Source organism: Tachypleus tridentatus, chromosome 3 (assembly GCF_004210375.1).
Source record: "Tachypleus tridentatus isolate NWPU-2018 chromosome 3, ASM421037v1, whole genome shotgun sequence".
In the NCBI taxonomy this organism is placed as follows: domain Eukaryota; kingdom Metazoa; phylum Arthropoda; class Merostomata; order Xiphosura; family Limulidae; genus Tachypleus; species Tachypleus tridentatus.
This window is the reverse complement of record NC_134827.1, coordinates 74,907,167-74,929,535: the sequence shown is the minus strand read 5'-3', so window position 1 is coordinate 74,929,535 and position 22,369 is coordinate 74,907,167. Positions and strand designations below refer to the sequence as shown.

Sequence of the window (22,369 nt, the reverse complement as noted above, 5' to 3'; positions counted from 1 at the left end):
ATGAGAAAACATAATAAAGACTGTATTTCTTTCTTTCTTTCCATTTCGTATATTAATTTTTCACATGCTTGCTGGTTTGAGTGTAAAAGGATATTTCACTACAATGGTAATTTCTATGTCGTTTAAGTCCCAAATTAGTGGACAGAGCCCAGTTAACTCATTGTGAGGCTTAGCTCTAAGAAAAACAACCAAATCGAGTAAGTGGGAAAGGATTAAAATGTCGTTCTTGGTGTACTGCCGCCTGGTGGCTTAATGGTAAGTCTGCAAATTTACGACGATAAAAATCGCGTTTCGTCGCTTGTGTTGGCCAGAGCATACGAAATCCATTGTGTAGCTTTGTGCTTTACAACAGACAAACTATTTTGTCGTAGAGACTTTTAGTAGAATTTAATTAAACAACAAGGAGCAAGAATATAAGCTTTGAGGAAGCACTCTTCCAACGATATTTAGACAATATTTATTTTGTCAAGTTGCTGTTTTTTGTTGTTAAGCACAAAGCTACACAAAGCACATCATTGGTAACGACACTCGCTTTCTGGTAATGAAAGTCTGCAGACTTACCGCTGTGCCACTGGGGGGAGGGGCGTTTCGTTGTGCTTAAATGAATACTTGCTAAATGTGATTCTCCATAAATAACAGTTTCAGTGTTATTGTTTTTTGTAAAACTATCTGGTTTGTTATAAGGCAATCTGCGTCATTGAATTAGTAACGTATAAACGCCACACATTTTATAGTTTCACACCAGTGGAAACAGCAGCTCATATTCAGTATTAGATACACACAGTTCCTGTACTTCTCTTTCCTTGATAAGAAAACGGTATTCTATGGATTTACAACGTGAAAATCCAGGGTTCAAGTCACCGCGATGAACTCAGCAGATTGCCCAATATGACTTTGCCCTAAAACAAATAAACAAGCTATTCTTTTACTAACGTTACACAAATTTGTTTAGTGAACGACCTCTAAACGGACCTGGAGTTTGATTGATCGTGTCACTTACAGCCCTCTGGCTGAAACATAAAAACGTAAAAAGAGTAAAAAAAAGCTTTCGATTTTTTTTTTAAATTTCGCGCAAAGCTACTCGAGGGCTATCTGTGCTAGCCGTCCCTAATTTTGCTGTGTAAGACTAGAGGGAAGGCAGCTAGTCATCACCACCCATCGCCAACTCTTGGGCTACTCTTTTACCAACGAATAGTGGGATTGACCGTAACATTATAACGCGCCCCACAGCGGAAAGGGCGAGCATGTTTGGCGTGACGGGATGCGAATCTGCGACCCTCAGATTACGAGTCGCACGCCTTAACTCACCTGGCCATGCCAGGCCAGACGCTTTGGAAAAATATTTCCTTGCGATAGTCTAAATTAGAAAGATTCTCTATCGCATTTATTAGTTATACAGATTAAACGTACCTAAGTTTTAATAGCTCTTTCTACACGTATGTTTGTATTCCATGAAGTAGGTCCAGCTGAAAGAGGGGGTGGGGTAGTTCAACCAAAGCCCCCTGGTAATTATCAGTGAGGGGTAATTACAGGTATGTTCTACGCTTTAGCTCCATGGAATCAATTAATTCACTTGTCAGTTCTGTATTAAGCTAACTATTGCAGGTCATACAGATATCTCAAGGTTGTTTATTATCTTTTATCTTCAAGATTATTTAATACAACAAAGGAAAAAGAAAGGTGCCTTCATAGTTACAAACTGGATCGTTTGTTCGTTGTTAGGCACAAAGCTGTCTAATGGGTTATCCGTAGTGTGGCCACAGCTCGGTTCAAATTCCGCAGTTTAACGTCTTAAATAACCAAACGTACCACTGAACCATCACTGAAAATACAGTTGTAAATTCAGAAAATAATTTAATGTTTTACAGTTATATTTATTCAAGAGAACCTGAAAAGAAATGATTTGGATTATATACTATAAAATGCTTCATTGTTTGATAAACGTAACAATAAAAATATTGTAAAAAAATCAAACTTTTTGTTGTATCACTGCAAGGTTTTGTCTTTTTGAAACAAAATTATCGATAAAAATAACGTTTTTTTTTTTTTTTAAATTTCACGCATAAATGCACGAGGGGCATCTGCACTAACCGTCCCTAATTTAGCAGTGTAATACTAGAGCGAAGGCAGCTAGTCATCACCACCCACCGCCAACTCTTGGGATACTCTTTTACCAACTAACAGTGGGATTGGTCGAAACATTATAACGTCCTCACAGTTGAAAGGGCAAGCATGTTTCGTGTGACGGGAATTAGAACCCGCGACCTTCAGATTACGCGTCGAGTGCCTTAACCACGTGGCCATGCCGGGCCTATTGGGAAAGTTACTGGCTAAAACCGAACAATGTCTTTATGTAAAGCTCACGACTTGATTGACCATTTGATAAATGTGGCCATAATCAAATTAATACTTTGAGACAAACAAAGACAACTAAATATTTTCCAAATATTGCGATTATTATTATTACAATTATGTCGAAGGATTAAGAAACTGTCGGTTAATCAAATGGATAGATAGATAAATTTAAATAATGATATGAAAGTGTACCCCGATGGTAGAGGAGTGAATCTACGGATTTATAACATTAAAATCAGGGGTTCGATTCGTCTCGGTGGACACAACAGATAGCCCGATGTGACTTTTTTATGTTGCTGTTCTGGATTAAGCATAAAGCTATAAAATGGGCTATCTGTGCTCTGCCCACCACGTTGTAAATTCGTAGACATACCACTGGAGGTAATATGTGTGTGTTTGTCTTATAGCGAAGCCGACATCAGGCTATCTGCCGAGTCCGCGGGGGTTGTGGCTTTGCTACAAGAAAAAAACACAAAAATGGAATTTAAGTGCTATGATAAATCTAATGTAAACATAATAATTCTATAGTCCTGACAATGTGGAGCAGATACACTTGGCTTAATCATTTTTTTCTATAAAATATTAATCGCTGGGGAAATTTGCAAGAAAAACATATCTTAGTAATTAAAGAAAGCGACAGTGAAATAATTGGATACATTATGGTATTTATTTCTTTTTTTCACTCCCCCTGCTAGTACGGTGGTAAGTCCATAGATTTAAAACACTAAAATCAAGGGATCGATTCCCCTCGGTGGGCACAGTAGATAGCCCGCTGTGGCTTTGTTATAAGAAAACACACCCTCTTTGTTTTTTTAATGTTCAATTTAAACAAACGCTGAACGACAACAAGAGAATACAGATAGAGCCATAAAAACATACTTATTGTGTTTCAGGGACAGCAAAGTGTAGAAACAAAAACAATAATACCTAAGCCCGCAGGCTATTGTTTAGGGCACATGATTAATATATTATACACTTCTTTTGTTTAGCATATTTTACGACATTCTTTATACTTAAAAAAAAACTGTAAAGATTTTTCACGTACGTTAAACTTGAACAGAATTGTCGTCAGATCATTTTTCATGTACGTTAAAATTGGAAACTATTGTTGCCAGATGTTCATTTTTCATGTATATTAAACTTTTACAAGATTGTTGTCAAATCATTTTTCATGTACGTTAAACTTTGAAAATATTATTGCAAAATGTTCGTTTTTCATGTTCTTTAAACTTTGAAAAGCGAATACATGTTTAGGGCACGTTTCATCTACGGGCGTCTGTTTAAACGTTTTCCTTGTTAAGAGCAGCTACACATTAGGCTGTCCATAATCTAGCCACCGCGGGTATCGATACCCGATTTTTAGTGTTATAACTCGTACGACCTGCTTTGAGCCAGCAGAAAGAGGAGAACTACTGGCGTGTAGCCAGTTTATTTAATTTATCCATGTCCACCTAACGGAAAACTACCAAAACATTTGTCATCCCTTTCTCTACTCACGAAACATGTGTGGCCCACAAAAGTGTTTTCGGAAATTAACAACACATATGTTTAGTTCTAATAAAAGTCCCCCCCCCCCGATGGGACAGCTGTAAGTCTACACACTTAGAACACTAAAATCCTGGGTTTGATTCCCTGAAGTGGACACAGCAGATAGTCCAATGAGTTTTTGCTTCAAAGCAAACATAGAGTGTTTTTTTTGTATGTTATAATCTTTATTTTATGGTATGCCATTATCTTAACATCAACGATTTTGTAATAATTCAAGCTTTACATCCGAGATATTTATTTTCAAATTTCTAACGTCCTTGTAACTACGAAGTGGTAATTACTGTTTAAATAAATAAAAGAAAATTTGTATGAGAACAATAAAGATCCAAACCTCGATCTGTCTCGTGATTTACAAATATTTTACCCATCAGGCCAAAACGTACCTTACCTGCAAAATTAAGGAAAACTACCTTCTAACACTTTCAAAGTATACTTCGTCTCGTGACACTTTAGTTTATGATAAAAGTGTAAAAAAACTTGAGTTTTTTTTTCTGTAAACATTTTAAACCCGTCGAGAGTGGGGGTGGGAACGTTTCTCTTTTTAGCTTCACATCTTTTTTTCACTTACTTTTTCGTTTTTTTAAGTTCCATTTCTTTATATGTACATCTTTCTTATTGTTTTAAAACCCGATTGAACGTATAGATGTAGAAATGTTTAATTTTATGGCTTCAAACATTATAAGCCTTTGTGTTTTAAAAATAATTAAATCGTAAAGATAAAACAAAAAACGAGCAAATTTCTAAGAAACTCGTTAATTGCTTCTCCCCCCCCCCTTCCAGGCGAATGAGTTTTCATCGTAAGCAAACTTAATAATGAAACATCACATAATCTTACTGTCGGCTTATATGGTGTTTATTTTGATCTGGACAGACGAATCAGACTAATCTCAGCGTAGGATGAGATACGTATGTTGCTAAGTTATTTCGATTAAACTCTAAATTTGTTTTTATCTCGCTTTTGTTTTTTAAAGTCAAGAGTTCTTGTAGAACAGAACTTAGCTAGTGCACCAGCTCTTAACATTAAAGCCTTTGTGTAAGTTATCTTAGAACTGAATGTAACCACCCACTACTCCCTATGTTATTAATATATAATGTATCATTATGTTGTTTTAACTTTTTCTCTTGTTTATTGGTCATATAGGCCGCTCTAAACAGAAACATTTATTCAGTGAACAACATAACGAAATGACAAAATATCAACACCAGATTTACGACTGTAATGCATTGTTTAACCTTACAAAGATTGATTTTATTTAGTTTTTTATCAGTGATAACACTTGTCATGCTCTTATCAGCACATAGTTTACGATGTGAGAGAAACGTATCGTAATCCATGGTAACCTTGACAACACGATAACACTTGAGTTCACGAACACGAGCTGCTAGGTTGATAACTTCCTTCTAACCCACCAACACCATTAGTATGGTTTTTGTTATCACGTTACGAGATCACAGACATGAAGAGACTGTTGTGTCACTTGAATTGTCTCACCCCATCGTAATTACAAGCGTTTCCACGCGACTGAACATATGATTAAGCAGCACAACATACATCTTAATATTTCCAACATCCAAAACATCCAGCAACACACTTAGCATATCAAACATTTTAATGATGTAAACATAGAAAAGTTTGAAATTCGAACAAAGGCTTAGGATAAGTAAAAAACGACGTGTTAAAATAACACGAATAACCTAATGCATTCTTTAGACTCTACTTGTTTTTTTGTTTTTTTTTTCCAATTGATTCCAAATCCAATAACAACTTTCAACGTATCTTCGGAGACAAAAATCGCATGATCATATTTTTTGCTGTTGTTTTATTTAGTTGTTGTTCCTGTTGCTAAACACAAAGATACACAATGTACTATATTGATTAGGGTTAAGACCGGCATGCAAAGCCAGATCTGGTATTTCTAGTAATTCAGATTTACCACTTAGCCACTGGGGAGAGAAAGGGGACCCGACATGGCCTAGTGGTTAGGGCTCTCGAGTGGTAACCTGTGGATTACAAATTATAATTCTATCACCGTGCATGATTGCCCTTTCATTAGGACTGCGTTATAATTTCACTGTCTTTCCTACTATTTGTTGGTAAAGAATAGCCCAAAAGTTGGCAGTGGGTGGTGATGACTAGCTGTTTTTCCTCTAGTCTTATACTGCTAAATTAAGAACGGCTAACGCAGATATCCCTTGAGTAGCTTTGCGCGAAATTGAAAACAAACAAGCCAAACTATTTGTTGGTAAAGAGTAGCCCAAGAGTTGGTGGTGGACATTACTGAGCATTTGCTTTCCCTCTAGTCTATTACTTCAAAATTAGGGTGAACTAGCACAGATGTCCCTCGACTAGTTGCCCTTCATCTGGTCAGCAATTCTTCAAGATCTCTAAATCTGGTTGGTTAGCCCGCTTAAAGCATAAAGTATGTTTCACTTTAGGAATACCAAAATACCAAATGACTTTTGAAAAATGTTTAAAAAAAGGCTGGAATTTTCAAAATGAATTCAAACAAAACATCTTTACAGAACAAAGTGTTCAAGATGATTTAATTGACACAAAACTGAGAAGATAACCGTCAAAACATTATATCATTGCTAAATTGGAGACAGATAGCGTTGGTAACCCTCATGTAGCTTTGCACGAAAATCCTAAAAGAAAATACATTTTCTCTCACTGTAGTGAGCATAGCTCCAGATCAGGTTTGAAATTTACTAACATTTATTTGTTGGCGTCTTGGAGAAATTTCTCTTTTATAAATTCCAATTTCTCCCCAGTTGATTAGCTCTTGAGGTTAAAACTAAATACTATATTTGATAAATTTACTCTTAAGGAAAAAGTAATAATATGTTGATTCCCCACTCCTCCCTCTTCTAATCCTCAGTGGCTCAACGGTAAGTCTATAGGCTTGCATGATACTAACAATCGGGTTTCAATATCTCTTGTGGGCTAAGCACTGTGTAGCCCATTGTGTAGTTTTGGGCTTTAAAACATCCAGATCAATCTACTGAAAATTATTAGAGGGAAATTCATATACTAATAGTACTTTCTATCTGACGATATAAATACTTCAGGATATAAATGTTTTTAAAAGAGTAAGAAAGCTTTCGAGTTTCTTGTTGTTTTATCTGCAACTTAGCTAAGCCTAACTCGTGTTTCTCTTAACCGCATCCCCTCTTTACCATACCAGTTATAACTTAGCTAAGCCTAACTCGTGTTTTTCTTAACCATATCATCTCTCTATCATACCAGTTTTAACTTAGTTAAGCCTAACTCATGTTTCTTTAACCACATCACCTCTCTATCATACCAGTTTTCATGGAACAATTACTTCCTTTCTGCCGCAGATTGACTCAAGATGGAGTTAATTAACGAGAACCTTTGTTATTCTGAAGAATCACTCCCAACACGCCTGATTAATGGTTTACATCAGTTTCAGGTAATCAGGGCCAAACACCGCACCAGTAACGAGATAAGCGAACTGATACCGTAGATGTGACCTGGATCGGTTCTGAAGAGATTGTAACAATGAGATACAGACACGCAAGAGCTTTCAGTGCAAGATGCTAAACGCTTCGCTGTAAAAATGTAAATGTGTAATATCAATTTTAATCCATTGTATGAACGATTAGTATCTTTAACGTTAAGATAATTTCCTTCCCACAGATAAACTTTATCTTATGTTTGGCCTACGGACTGTTGTTTATTATTTTATTCATTTTGAACTTGTGTTTATACAACCTAATAATGTTACCCAACTTCAAGATAAATTAATGTATATATATATATATATATTAGTTTGTTATAACCCAAAACAAACAGAAACAAAAATAAATTAAGAAATTAAAAACGTTGCGCGAATTGATATGATCTCAGGGTACAAGCTATAATATGGGATATAAAATGTACCCTAGGTTTTGGAGGTGAGTGTAAAGTAGGACCAATCTTGCGGTGGGGATGCACCTTGTATCTGTCTTAACCTCCATGTGAAGGGTGATATAGATGTGAGACGTTGTGGGCTTGAGCACCCGTATCTCACTCTCATAATTTCTATTATTTCTCATCCTATTTCTTTATTTTTTTATTTATGTGAGACTGGCGAATGGAGATTAAGATTGATAGACAATGTATCCCCACCACAATGTGGGTCCTACTTCCTATTCACCTCCAAAACCTAGGGTACATTTTATAATCCCACATTATAGCTTGTATCCTGGGGTCTTTTCGAGTGGTGCAGCGTTTTTTTTAATCTATTCTTGTTTCGGATTGTTTTTTTAAGTTATAACAAACTCATATGATTAGTCAGAGGTTTGAAGTTGCTGTTTTTAACGCAGTTTTTCTTTTGATTTTGTTTACTTAACTTTATCTGTATTAATATTCTCTAATACTATAATGTATATACACTGCTGTCCAAAATCTTAAGGCCAATGAACATAAAGAAAAAAATATGCATTTTGCTTTGCTAGATTCAACCACTTATTTGAATAGAGCTTCGAAAGATGACAATAAGAAAAGGGAAAATAAAAATAAAAACCTTTTTTAGCATTTAATATGGAAAATGTGAACACTATGAAATTAGCCTAAATATGGTCAAAAGATTAAAACCATACTGAAACGAAGCGTTAATCGATAAACACATAACGAAATTTAGTCATTTGTGTTCAATCATTAGTGTTGTTAACATCTCCCACTGACATTTCCTGTGTTACATTAAGTAAAAACATGGCAAAGGCTAAAAAGTTGAGAGACTTTGAACGTGGCAGAATTGTTGAGTTGCAAAAGGTCTCTCTTCACGTGCCATTGCTAGTGAGATTGCAACTGCTGTTGCAAATTTCTTAAAAGACCCTGACGGATACGAAAAGAGAATTTTAAGTAGTCGGCCCAAAAAAATTTCGTCGGCGTTGAGCAGGAGAATTCGACGGGTTGTTCGGCAAGACACCAGCCGATCGCCGAACCAGATTAAGGCCCTTACGGACGCAGATTGCAGCTCAAGAACAATAAGACGGCATCTACAAGAGAAAGGCTTTAAAAACCGTATACGTCTTCAAAGGCCACTCCTCCTTTCACACCACGAAACAGCTCGTTTAAACTTTGCTGAGAAGCACCAAACATGGGACGTAGAATAGTGGAAGAAGGTTTTGTTCTTTGATGAGAAAAAATTTAACCTGGATGGTCCAGATGGTTTCCAACGTTACTGGCACGATAAGGATATCCCACCGGAGACATTTTCTACACAACACAGTGGAGGAGGTTCCATCATGATCTGGGGTGCTTTCTCCTTCCATGGAACAATGGAGCTTCAGGTTATACAGGGGCGTCAAACAGCAGCTGGCTGGCGACATTGGCATGTTGGAGAGAGCATTCTCATTGACTGAAGGCCCTCGCTTGTGTGGAAATGACTGGGTTTTTCAGCAGAACAACGCTGCAATACACAATGCACGCAGGACAAAGGACTTTTTCATGGCGAATAACGTGATGCTTTTGGACCATCCAGCGTGTTCGCTCGAACTGAACCCCATTGAAAATGTTTGGGGGTGGATGGCAAGGGAAGTCTATAGAAATGGACGTCAATTCCAAACAGTGCATGATCTTCGTTAAGCCATCTTCACCACTTGGAATAACATTTCAGCCAGTCTTCTGGAAACGCTTATATCGACCATGCCAAAGCGAATGTTTGAAGTGACGGCCGTGCAACTCACTACTGAAACCTCTTGTTGGGCATTTCCTACCATGTTTAGAACTTCTTTTTGGTATGGTCTTAAACTTTTGACCAGCTAGTATTTAGGCTAATTTCACAGTGTTCACATTTTCTCTATTAAATGCTAAAAAAGTTTTCACTTTTATTTTCCTTTTCTTATTTTCATCTTTCAAAGCTCTACTCAAATAAGTGGTTGAATCTAACAATGCAAAATGCATATTTTTTCTTTAGGTTCATTGGCCTTAAGATTTTGGCTAATAGTGTATATACATGTATATATTTATTTACTTATAACCCAGGCTTTTACATGTAAGTTTGCATTAAATAGTGCAAGACTTTGACTGGCTTCTGTACAATTAGAAATATAAGAATGATCGTTGGATAAAGAGTAGGGTTAAAGTTAAAAGAGGTAAATAATGAAGTACGATATTTCAATAAATAGATATATGATCCCTCTGTCGGTTAGCGACAATTTTGGAACCTTATAACCCTAAAATACGGTATTAGATTCCTTACGGTGGACAGAGTGCAGAGAGCCAATTATAAAGCTTTTAGCTAAAACATAACATTGGATGTAATATAACTATTCAATAATAAAGATTTCAAACTGTGCGATTATGAAACGTTTCATGAGTTCCTTAATTTATATAACGTTATTATAGGTGTTTCTATAGTATTTTTATTTGTTTGTTTTAATACAGTGTTGAAACTTGTATAATGTTATTTTAGTTCTTCGAGATAACGAGAAACTCACTTGAAGTAAAAATGTATTCTAAACACGGCTGATATGGATATTGAAACCTTGTTTCGACCATCTGTGTTCATCTTCAGGTTAAATTAAAAAGGTCGAAACATTGTTCTTTATTTTATTTTAATTAAAGTTTTAATACCCATACCAGCCGTCTTGAAAATACAATATTATTTTAGGCTTTTCTTTAGGTCTTTTACTGTTACTTAACTTTTATAATATTATTCTAGGAGTTTCTGTGGTATCTTATGGTTTTTATCCTTGAATTTTGTGGCCTTAGGAGATTTTTAGGTTTTTTACAGTTCTTTAACTTGTGTCTTGCGATTGTAGCTGTTCCTATAAGTGTCTTACATCTATTTAACTTGTGTCTTGTAATTGTAGCTCTTTCTATGGGTGTCTTTCGGTTCGTTGGATCTGTTCGTACAAGTTTATTGTTTTATATTTCATTGGTTCATATTTATACCTGTTTTAAATATAATTCTGAAATGAAACATACCACGTGACGACTTGTAATAGTTGATCAATCATTCTGCTATTCTGTTGAGGGAGGGTCAGGTGCAGATGACCTCTAGCCCCTGACTAGGGGGTCGACTGTTATCTATAAACCGTAGTAACCTTTGTTTTTTTCTATATCCATGCTTCCTTTTTAGTTCTCCAACGAAGATCGAGTTTTGGTTGTAAGAATGCATGTCGTTTAACAGGTTGACATTAATATATTTTGATGGTGAGCGGTAAACTTCTGATACCGCGACATACACGACATTATCAATATATATATCTAAAGCGTATCAATTGTTATTTTAATAACATGTTGTTTTCCTCATGTTTCAGGTAACTCACAACTCACATTTTCTCAAACATTAATTTACCTTAAACAGTTATTTCGTGAAACTGTTTTTTTGTTGTTGTTATTGCTAGATAAAAAAACACGATGCTGTACCAAGGTCTATCTGTGCTCTGCCCACCGAGAAGTAAATAAGTAAATAAAAGGCAAAGGTAGAAAAGTTATTGCATTTTATTTAAATATTAATTCACGTTTAAAAGCTATTTTCATTTGGGCGAATTTAAACTCTCGCTACCCGCTCTCCCTAAGAGCATAAGAGCACGAAATGGGTGTAAATATACAAAAGTATACCAAACAGATGTTGTATGAAGGTGTGTATCCTTCTCTATAGCGTATTTATGTATTTTCATCAAATGGGAAAATACAAGGATGATTTTAATATACGTATAACAATCATTGTACATGTATCGATACATTTATCTTTTTTTATGGGTGAAATGTGTACTCGGATAATACAGACTTTTTTATAGGTATATTTATTTATTTATATAGGTGTGGTTTTAGAAATCTTAACGTTTTTGGAGGAACAGAAAAAAAATTACAAATTACAAAAAATTATTTTGGGGGTTGTGTGAAGGGGTTTACTACTGTTCCCTTAGCTGCTATCTAGTAGTCTTTAAAACGTAACTTGAAATTTGAGGAAGACCCTATTCGTTACTTGCAAAACATATATTATTTTGAACCGCCCCTTGCAACACGCCCAGTGTATGACAAGCTTATGATACAAAGCATGACACGCCTACTGCCTCATCTTGTATTTTATATACTGGGACCCGCATATTATGTAAACCTTGGAAGACAAATGTGGTTATGGCATATAAAAACTCAGTGGTTTTCAATTGGATATATTGGATATCCTTAAGGATAATGTTTAGGCGTAAAAATATGGCGTTTTTTGCTTGCTATCGTTGTGGTGTATAATTATCACTTACGCAAATAAAATATTAGAAGCTATTGAAACTTGAAAAATGTTGGCACGTTTGCTTAATAATCTATTGTTGTAAAAAAGAAAATTGACGGCTACTCCATGAGAGGTAAGAAAGCGAGAAGTCTTGAAACTGTTTTGTCGCTAGGGGCAATAAAACTTCTATAACAAGAAGATAGCTTGCACTGACCGGAAGTTAAGCTTAACTAAAGGTAATTGAAAATGTTATTGTTTGGTCAATAAACGAGGCTTAGTATCACAACGACATCTTATGAAAGAAGTCGTTCTGGAGATACAGTTTAGGAAATATTTCATATCTGAAGAGCTTACTTAGTTTACCTAAGTATGAGTCAAAACGTGGCTCCTTCATTTAGGTTCATTTAATATAAATTACAGCTCTATATTAATTTTTTCATAGTAAACCATTTTTGCAAGTAAAAAAAAATATAGAATATTATTTATTGTAGAGATACCCCGAACTATCTATCCGTTCTTCGCCGATTTTTATCATTACAAACTTACTGACTTATCACTTAGCAACCTGTGTGGGAGTGGGGGAGTTGCTACACGAGACTGAAAAAACATACATCTTAAACATTTTATTTAATAACTAATGGTGTTTAACATTTTTTCTTTATCTTAACTAACCGGAAAAAATATTTTGTTAAAATAAGGGGAAAGATTTATATGTTTGTTTTTTTAATTTCTTGCAAAGCTACACGAGGGCTATCTGCACTAGCCGTCCCTAATTTAGCAGTGTAAGACTAGAGGGGAGGCAGCTTGTCATCACCACTCACCGCCAACTCTTGGGCTACTCTTTTACCAACGAATAGTGAGGTTGACCGTCACATTGTAACGCCACCACGGCTGGAAGGGCGAGCATGTTTGATGTGACGGAGATTTGAACTTGCGACCCCAGATTACAAGTCGAACGACTTAACCAGCTGGCCATGCTGGTGCCCTTTTAAAGAGACCTGGCTGGTCAGTAATGTGAAATATTAATTATGCTGTATACCTTAATCATTTATTGACATTTTTTTAAGTTTTCGTAAATGTAACGTACTCTTCCTTTCCTTTTGCACCTTTTACACTGCTAAATTAGGGACGGCTAGTTCACAAAGTAATCGTGTAGCTTCACGCGAAACAAACAAACAACCCCTTTAAAAGGTTTTGTATGTTCTCACATTCGTTTGTGTTTTTTTTTTCCAATATTTCTATTTGACTTATTTCCATTCTCTGGATTCTACAGTATTCCGTGATTCATATTTTTGCTCCTGTTGTTTGTTGCCCAAATTTAGTGCTCCTCGGTGACATAGCACTATGCCTGCAGACTTGAATAGCTAGAATCCGGGTTTCGATACCCGTCGCAGGTAGAACACAGATAGCCAATTATGTAGATTTGTACTTAGCTACAAACAAAAAAACAAAAACAGATGGGAAGTAATTTGAACTTATTTTTATAGTAGTTTGTCTTGGTTAGCCCTGTGCTCGGCACTGTTGGTGATGCCATGTAGTTTGTCTTAGTTAGCCCTGTACTCGGCACTGTTGGTGATGCCATGTAGCTTGTCTTGGTTAGCCCTGTGCTCGGCACTGTTGGTGATGCCATGTAGTTTGTTTTGGTTAGCCCTGTGCTCGGCAATGTTGGTGATGCTATGTAGTTTGTCTTGGTTAGCCCTGTGCTCGGCACTATTGGTGATGCCATGTAGTTTGTCTTGGTTAGCCCTGTGCTCGCCACTGTTGGTGATGCCATGTAGTTTGGTTAGCCCTGTGCTCGGCACTGTTGGTGATGCCATGTAGTTTGGTTTGGTTAGCCCTGTGCTCGGCACTGTTGGTGATGCCATGTAGTTTGTCTTGGTTAGCCCTGTGCTCGGCACTGTTGGTGATGCCATGTAGTTTGGTTTGGTTAGCCCTGTGCTCGGCACTGTTGGTGATGCCATGTAGTTTGGTTTGGTTAGCCCTGTGCTCGGCACTGTTGGTGATGCCATGTAGTTTGTCTTGGTTAGCCCTGTGCTCGGCACTGTTGGTGAAGCCATGTAGCTTGTCTTGGTTAGCCCTGTGCTCGGCACTGTTGGTGATGCCATGTAGTTTGTCTTGGTTAGCCCTGTGCTCGGCACTGTTGGTGATGCCATGTAGTTTGTCTTGGTTAGCCCTGTGCTCGACACTGTTGGTGATGCCATGTAGTTTGTCTTGGTTAGCTCTATGCTCGGCACTGTTGGTGATGCCATGTAGTTTGTCTTGGTTAGCCCTGTGCTCGGCACTGTTGCTGATACCATTTCCTGAATTTTAAAAACTAAACACAAAATTACACATTCAGTTTTTGTAAAATAGACGTTATTTTCCAATTGTTCGTATACGATTTGAAGCCGACAGTTCAAGAATTGTATGAATGAGAGGAAAATTTCACCATATTTAACTCTATAATTTTTCCATGCTCCAAGATGCTTTAACTTTTATATTTGATGTAATTTCCCGAAATATATTTAATTAAGCATTTTCTGACATTTTAACCATTTTTTTTTTTCCTTTTTCAACAGTATCTGACAGGAAACTCCCTAATATTGTTGATTCCATAAGTGAAAATTATAAAACATAATATGACACTTTTATACATAATTTCGGAAAGCAGAATTATGGAGCTTAAGGGCTACACGACAAACCTATAAGGCAAACAAATAAAAGGCCAAACCTTTTAGGGGTTTGACTCTAAAACTAATATCCAGATACACTCCTTTCGAATCTCTTTAGCATGCACAAAATGTTTTGGGTCTGTAGGTTTTTCATCCTGGAGTTCTAGCGATCACAAACAGACTATTTTATTATTATAGATGATAAATCTTCTCTCATGATCCATTTACTGCTTGAAATGCTCGTGGATTCTGTGAAATTATTCCAATCTTACCATATTCTTGTTCATTTTATAGTATCGTAACTGAGACTGTATGCACTTCGATGGTTTTCTTTTGGCTTGAAGACACTGGTACCTTCTTCATATACGTGTTGTTATTTATTCTGACTGTTCGAGGAGTATTCCAGCACTGACCTCAAAAACACATTACGTATTCAGTATCAACTGTCCAACTCTTGCATGTTTCGTTGTTAACTCTGGATGCGAAATAGTTTCTGGAATTTCTGGCTACGAAAACAACTCTTTTCATTCTCCAGCCATGGATTTGGTCATAAAGTTTTCCTTTAGTCATTTATTTTTAAATAATCGACTTGTATTCTCTTGGCTCAGTTTGGGGCAACCTCTTTGATTGGTACATTTACTTATCTTGTTTTTGTCATCTTCTTTGTAATAATTGACGTACATTATCTTGGGTTCAAATTGGGGCAACCTCATTGGTTGGTAGATTTACTTATCCAGTTTCTGTTATACTCTTTTAAATAATCGACTAGCATTCTCTTGGTCTCCGTTTCAGGAGCCTTTCTCTTTAAGTTCATTCTTGGTCATCATCATCAGCTGATACTTTAACTATGCCTATTTGCGTCATTCTTTACTAAATAACTGACTTACCTTCCTTTAGAGCCTTCTTCACTTGGCCTGTTTTCTTACTGGTTTGAACACCAGAAGGTATGGCGATGTTCAGATTGAGGTTAGGAACTTCCACACGTATTTACAACCAACACAGCAAATTCAGCGTATTTTATTAATTGTGATACCATGTTATACACCACTGATCTTGTTTTTTAGTTGTTCAGCCTGTGATACTACTAGCCAACAACTTCACTTCACTTCACTTTCAAAGATTTCGTGATTAACCCCTGTTCATTATCAAAAGGTTCTTGTCTACCTCTTCACTTTACTACACTGGTTACCTATGGTTTATATTTTTTTAAAGACTTTTCTCTGACCTCACTGGTTAACCATAATGTTTTATATTTCTCTAAACACTTTTCTCTAACCTCACTAGTTATCCACAATGTTTTATATTTCTTTAAAGACTTTTCTCTAATATCACTAGTTTCCAATAATGTTTTATGTTGCTTTAAAGACTCATCTCTAACCTCACTGGTTACCAATAATGTTTTATATTTCTTTGTAGACTCTTCTCTACTTGTTAATATTTTATTTTCATACTTATAGGTCAGTTGTATAACTATGTTGTTTTTTTTGTATTAGGAATAGAACCTGGTATATAATCCACTTATAATTTCAAAGAAACGCCACTTTTCCGAGAAGAAGAAGGCGGAGTTTACGCCTCTGCATATTCATGTTCACTGCGTGTTTGTGATGTTTAGGTTTTCATGTTTGTGGTTCTTCTCTGTAGACTGGAAGAAAGAAGTAGCTTCTGTATTTTATTTCATAATATATGATATTAGATAATGTGAAGAATAACACATAAATATCTGTATTTTTTGAAATAAAAATACAAGTGTTCAGGACTATAAAATGCATTTTTGGTTTATTTATCGCTTTAAAACGTTTTTTTTTTTTTCACAGAACAAATGGGAGGGGGGAAGTCTAATAAGCTTTTATGTTTTGACATGCTTAATTCAAACGCTGTGAGCCACCGGGGGGAGGGTAAGGGGATGTACATGATCTTTAATCATACTCGAAATTAAGTTGAGGTCCCTGTGCTCTTAGAATAAACGTGACTTTGCCAATCTATTCCTACCTGGTTGTATAAAGGACACTGTGAGATGAGAAAGTCACGAGCTAAAGTCTGTTAGAGGCCGACGTTGAGGGGTTGGTGTGGAAATTCGTTTCTCTAAATACATGGAATGCTGACCCCTTAAACACGTGAATGCAAAGGTCAAATAGAGAGAAAACAAGGTCCAGAAGAAGGTTATGTGTCTTAGAAAGGATTTAGATGGTATGGTGTTTATAAATACTGTTTGAGAAAGAAACGTAAACTGAAAAAAAAACTTCATCTTTGATTGTACATTTCAAATAAACTGTTTGTTTGTTTTGTTACCTTTATCACTTATTCTATGTCAAAAACACAATTGTGTTCTTTAAACAAATCAGATGTAATATTATTTAATAAATATGGAATCTATAACAGCTTTAATACCTTAAAATCCTGAACTGTATAAAACTCAGGTACGTCTCACTGGTATAATACTGCATAAAACTTAGGTATGTCTTATTGGTCTAATATGATATAAAACTTACGTATGTCTTGCTGGTCTAATACTGTATAAAACTCAGGTATGTCTCACTGGTCTAATGTCACACAAAACTCCAACTACCGTATGTCTCACTGATCAAATGCTACCCAAAACTCCCACTTTGGCATGTCTTACTGATCTAATACTACATTAAACTCCAGCATGTCATGTTGGTCTAATGCTGCATAGATCTCAGATATGTTTATAACACAATAAACTCATACATTTCACTTGTCTTATACAAAAATGAACAGGCATATCTTGTTGCTTCGAGCGCTCGACTTACAATCTGTGGGTCGCGGGTTCGAACCCCAGACTCCTTTCAGCCGTGGGGCTTTATATTGTGGCAGTCAATCGTACCATTCAATGATATCAGAGCCTTTAAGGTATTGGGTTATGTTGACTAACTGGCTTCCTCTAGTTTTCATTGTTAAATTTGATACAGTCACCTGGAGACAATACAAACGCTAAATAGATAAATTTGTTCTAGAATCACTAATGATGCATAAAAATCTAAGATACCCCAGAGATCAAAAGTAACCTCGGAAGTAAAAAAAGGACCATAAACGTTAACATCTTACAATAAACTGCTCACATTTTACTAGCCTAATAACAAAATAAATACATTTCTCACTGGTCTAATACTATAATAGAAGTTTAATGCTACTATAATCTTAGGCCTAAGAAAAATGTATCGTAAGTAATTATTTCACTCTAAATGCGAACCTGAAATATAATTTCGAAATATCTGCATGAGTATTTTATGCACTGCTGCTCAATAGGTTTAATATCGAACTGATACAATAATAAACTTCAAAAAACATCAGAGTAACTATAACATAAATTGGAAAGTTATGTACTGCTTAAATGTTTTACTCAAATTTATTTATATATGATTGACATTATATTCTGATTTGATCATATTACCCATTTAGATTAGGCATAAAAATAAAACTGGTAATAATCATAGCAAATGAAAGATATTATTCTTTCAGTCTTATTTATAAATAGTAGAATACGTTGTTTTGTCAGTTAGGTAGCCTCCCTCTCAACGAACTTTTTGAACATAAACCCAATAATATCTCAAGGTGCCTGGCATGATTTAGTGGTTAAGGTGCTTAACTCACAATTTCAGGGTAACGGGTTCGAATCCCCATCACATCGAACATGCTCGCTCTTTTAGTCGTAAGAGCGTTGTAATGTTACAATCAATTCCACTATTCGTGGTGGTGTCTAGTTAGTTGCCTTCTCTATAGTCTGTCACAACTGAATTAAGGATAACTAGCGCAGACAGGCCTTGAATTTCAAAATAAACCAAATAATGTTCGGACAGCTTATTTAGGTTAATCCTAAGGCCATATATTAGGCTAAACAATTACTGTAAATTTAACAAGCAGAGTATTTAAGTAAAGAGGAACCTTCATTAAACTTATATATCTATTCAGAACTATGATAATATTCGGGAATGATTTACCTTCGAAAAAAAAAAAGATTTATAGGATAAGGCAATATTTATTGGGTTTTCTACCGCTTTATCAGGTTTTATAACACATTAAAACTCTGAACAGCTAGCATTCGGAAACAATTGCCAAGTTCTTAAAATAACAGAGCTAATTTTTAATTAGTTCTAAAATCGGGAGTATGTATGTGTGCATGCATGTAGGTATGTCGGACGGAAACTAGTGTCTTTATTGAGCATCACAATATTCGGCAAAAGAATAACTAAAACGCTTTAAGTTATCTTACGTCAATGATTACAATATTAGTTCTTTCGAACAACACAAATTATTTTACGTCAATAATTGCGTGTGTGTGTTTTATTATAGCAAAGCCACATTGGGCTATCTGCTGAGCCCACCGAGGGGAATCGAATCCTTGATTTTATCGTTGTAAATTTGTAGACTAATGGGAGACAGTCAATAATTGCAGTATTAGTGCTTTCGAACAATACACACTTTGCTCTCATCGCTTGTAGAGAAACCTTCATATAGAAACGAATTCTTCACTACGTTCTTGTAAAGATTTTTGATTAACGTTCAGTGACTTTTGGAGACTTAACAAGATATTTTTTTTCAGTGCTCAACTAATTAGTTAATAACTTGGAGAATGCCCGAAAGTCAAGTTTGCCAAAGTCTCAGTTCTAACTGCAAGAGACTCGGCATGGCCAGGTGGTTAAGGTACTCGACTTGTAATCTGAGGGTTGCTGGTTCGAATACCTGTGATACCAAACACACTGATACAAAAACTTAGCAAAAGAGTAACCCAAAAGTTGGTGTTGGGTAGTGATAACTAACTGCCTTCCCTCTTGTTTTTCACTGCTAAATTATGGACGGCTAATGCAGATAGCCCTCGTGTAATCTTGCGTGAAAGTCAAAAAACAAAGAAACAAACACGTTACATCTTAAGCTACAATTACACATACTTCATTTCCTTCTGAAAGTTAACATTTAACGGTTTTTATTGGAATATTCTAGAAAAAGCATTTTCTGCAGGGAACAAATAATAGCTTTAATAACACTGGGGAACACTTTTTCAGTAACTTTAAGTTGCATTGGATATTTTAACTGATTCTGAAGGAGTTTTAGGCGCTGATTTCAAATCTGAAATTAGTTTTTCTCTACAAGCTCTAGTTTGTATGCAATTTGAGGTTAATGAAATTGTACAAATGTGAACTTGCGTAAACCATGTATAAGCATTTTCACGTCCATTTTTTGAACAGCCACCTTGATAAGTTCCCTGACAACCTGGGGGCTGTGAGTGACAAACAAGGAGAACGATTCCACCAAGACCTAAAGGTCATGGAAGAACGCTACCAAGGGAGCTGGGACAAAAGTATGATGGCTGACTACTGCTGGAGCATTAAACGAGATTGTCCAGATGAAGTGTACAAACGCAAATTCCTACCTGAATAAAATACACAAACAAATTGATAAGCTATTCCTATAATTTCCTATAATAACGAAAAATTAAAAAATAAATAAAAATGTCAAATTGCATAAAATCTCTAGCTTGCAGACAAAAACCGACTTCAGATTTGAAATCAACACACTCAAGTTGACTATAGAAATGTCTTTTTTTAAATGCAACAAAATGAGTGTTCCCCAGTGTAATCAGGAATAAACCGTTATATTTCTAATAATTCCTTTGATATCCATAAATGTCCTTTAACCCAGAGAATGTATTATTTCAGTTCTACGTTTGAACTTCAAACATGAATTCGTCTCGTACAAAACTCCTGCAAATCCATTGAAAATGGACCCGAATCCCTATGGTTACTTAATAATTAATAAGCTATATATTTTTTTGCTATTAAGTAACAGAGCTTTTTTTCCTCTCCTTTTTATCAAACAGATGTTTAGTTCTTTGTATATAAAACTATTATATTTCATTAGAAGAAAGGAAGAGATGGATGTAAGTGCAGTTCGTTAATAGTGTTTGATTTTGATAATACCCTACAGAATTAACAGAACAATATACTCATTCCTTATATCGGAAAGAAATAGTGAACAGTGCCCGATAAAGATAGCAATCATTTATTGCTAAGTTTAAGATATGCTATTCATGTGTCTTAGAGAAGAGAACATTCACTCAATATTATGATATGCTATCATTATTATTTACTTGGTAGTTTAGTGTTTTTCAGGATACATTTGTTTGTGTTTTGAATTTCGCATGAAGCTACGCGAGGGCTACCTGCCCTAGCCGTTCCTAATTTAGTAGTATACAACTAGAGAAAAGGCAACTAGTCATCAACACTCACCGCCAACTCTTTTACCAACGAATAGAGAGATTGACCATCTCATTATGATGCCTCCATGGCAGAAAAGACGAGCATGTTTTGGTGAGAGAGGGATTTGAATCTTTGATTCTACGATTACGAGTTGAGCTCCCACTAACCACTTGATCATGCTTGACCTGCTAAATACGACTGGTGATTTTTTTCGATAAATTACCGAACCAATTCGGACAGGCCAAGAGTAACAGAAAAGTTCATTTCACAGAGTTACACTAGTTGTTAGACCGTGTACACCAAACCAAATATAAAAAGTATAAGTTTCACTAATTTCAGACAAGGTTAGCTTGTGTAACTTGCTTAGAAGAGCGGTGTTAAACGGTGACAGCAGCACCATCTGGAACTAATGGTTTCAGTTTTGTTTCAGGGATAGTTTCAGTTTTGTTTTTCATGGCGTCTTGTTAGACACTAACCTTATTCTGACACGTGACAACAGCTCAGCTATAACGCGAGAGGAGACTGTCTTTTGTAACTACTTCTAAGAAAAAGGTTTTTTAGACTCGTGATTTCTTCTGTATTCTTGTGTTTATACAAGGCGATTATCAACAACAGTTTTGACACCTTTTCAACGTAAGTGAGCGTGACGTTCTGACAACAGACACTAACCCAGCCATTGACCTTCTAGGGCGTGGTAAAGTTAACTCCACCCTTCGGCTGTCGTCATTTTATGAATCATAAGCTTAATGATTATTTTTACCCTGGAGACAAGCTACAGACAGGTAAGTTGTTTGTACGATACAACACGTTATAGCACAATTTAATCTGTGAAGTGATTTTCTCACACGTATACAGTACTAATAATGCAACTCATGAGGTTTCAATGGGGCTACTGATAAGCAAACCTTCAGAAATGCACCAGAGAACTTAGCATATGGTAATATTTGTAATATAGCCTTATTCTGTGCATCAAGCAGCAAAACGATCCATGTGGCAAACTCACTCTAGCGTTCCGGAACAACTAATACTATTCTTAACCATACAAATCAAAACGTTTCCATAAAAATCTCGCTAAAGCTAGAGAAACTTTTTAAGCTGTATATCCGTCGGTTTGGATATTTCCGGCTTTGCCAGTTTTTAAGTTAATAGAAAATCTATTACTTAGTATCACGGTGTCCACGAGGTTGTTGCCATTAAGTTTACCAGTTTGTTACCATGGTATTTACCTTGGTATTTAACAGTTTTTTTCTAACTATGTAAATTCACAGATAAGAGCTGTTCCATTAAGGTAGATTTAGCCTCAACCACAGTATCATAAACACACTGAAAACACTACAATAAAAGTAAAACTAAACAGCTAATTATAGATTATTTTACCGGCTTCATTCACGTCAATCCAACAACTTAGCAATTC

The 22,369-nt window shown here is 35.8% G+C and overlaps 1 long non-coding RNA gene across 1 annotated transcript in view; it reads left to right on the top strand.

The window, feature by feature from the left end:
- LOC143247205 (uncharacterized) overlaps nt 1-16,486 on the top strand; it is a 35,746-nt gene extending 19,260 nt beyond the window's left edge. The window contains exon 3 of the long non-coding RNA XR_013026433.1: nt 16,234-16,486. This is a non-coding gene — a long non-coding RNA (uncharacterized LOC143247205). The remainder of the gene's footprint in view (nt 1-16,233) is intronic.
- The last annotated feature ends 5,883 nt before the right edge of the window (nt 16,487-22,369 follow it).